Source organism: Sinocyclocheilus rhinocerous, unplaced genomic scaffold (assembly GCF_001515625.1).
Source record: "Sinocyclocheilus rhinocerous isolate Xijiao unplaced genomic scaffold, SAMN03320098_v1.1 scaffold54, whole genome shotgun sequence".
Classification (NCBI taxonomy): Eukaryota; Metazoa; Chordata; class Actinopteri; order Cypriniformes; family Cyprinidae; genus Sinocyclocheilus; species Sinocyclocheilus rhinocerous.
Genome location: NW_015647078.1, coordinates 15,629 through 16,756, shown reverse-complemented (window position 1 = coordinate 16,756; position 1,128 = coordinate 15,629).

Below are 1,128 nucleotides of genomic sequence, written 5' to 3'. Positions count from 1 at the left end.
TATATATATATATAGTATTTATAGAGTTTTAGCTTTTAGTTTTAATTACTTTTTCTTATTTGTAAGTCGCTTTGGATAAAATAAATGACTAAAAGTAAAAGTAAAGTAAAAGTATATAATCTGCAGGGTCTTTTTCATCTGCTCTTTTGGTTCTAGTTTTTTCTTCATTTGTTGTTTCCTCTTCTAGAGAGATATGACTCATTTTATGTGTCAGCATAACTCTAGTAATCCTGACCAATTTTCGGGTAATGTTGGCAAGAGGCCATATTTTTCCGCACATGGCCACCGTATGTCTGCCAATGCAATATTGATTTCAAATATAGCTATGTATATTTATATACTTATAGCTATAGCTTAATGTAACTAACTTTACATTGTGGTATTTTCAATATTTTGCTGCATTTCCATTAATTTGCCAATGTCAATATTTCCCGTCTTTTTATAGCATTCAATTCTTGATCGGCCATTAATTTTATTTTCCTTGTGTTTTTTTTTATTTATTTATTTTATTACCATACTATTGACCATTTACGGGTTCGGATGCACTGCAATTCAGTTGCTTCTCTGTAGTTTGTTGTAGATTGGAGAAACTGGCACCAGTATGGGCATAATGCCATATTTGGGGTACAGTTTCTAAAGACATTTATCTCTCTACCTGTTCTATTCTTCTATTAAGCATTTACCTCCCAGTTTTATTACATCTAATCCCATTTCACTAGATAGTTCTGGACATTTATTTTATCATTGCAACAGTACATTTCTGGCTGAAACTAATTTGTCATCTTGGTTTGTTTAGGCCTATTTAAAATGAGCCACATCTGTTTATTATTTGTACAATTATTTCACAATTATTTTAATCTTCAAACTGTTTTAGAAAGTTCTGCTTTGCATCTTATGCTTTGCTAAATAAAAAAAATTGACATATTTCATGGACATATTTCATAGACTTTTTAACATCTGTAAATGAAAAAATTAAAACATAAATATTATTAGTGAATAATACTATAAATAATACTATAAAATAAAATGGTTAAACTTTTTATTAAGATTAAGCTTACAGTAATGTCAATTGTTCCCTTTCAGTCGGTCACTACGAGTCACGTCGTGACCGACGAATTGGGATCTCGC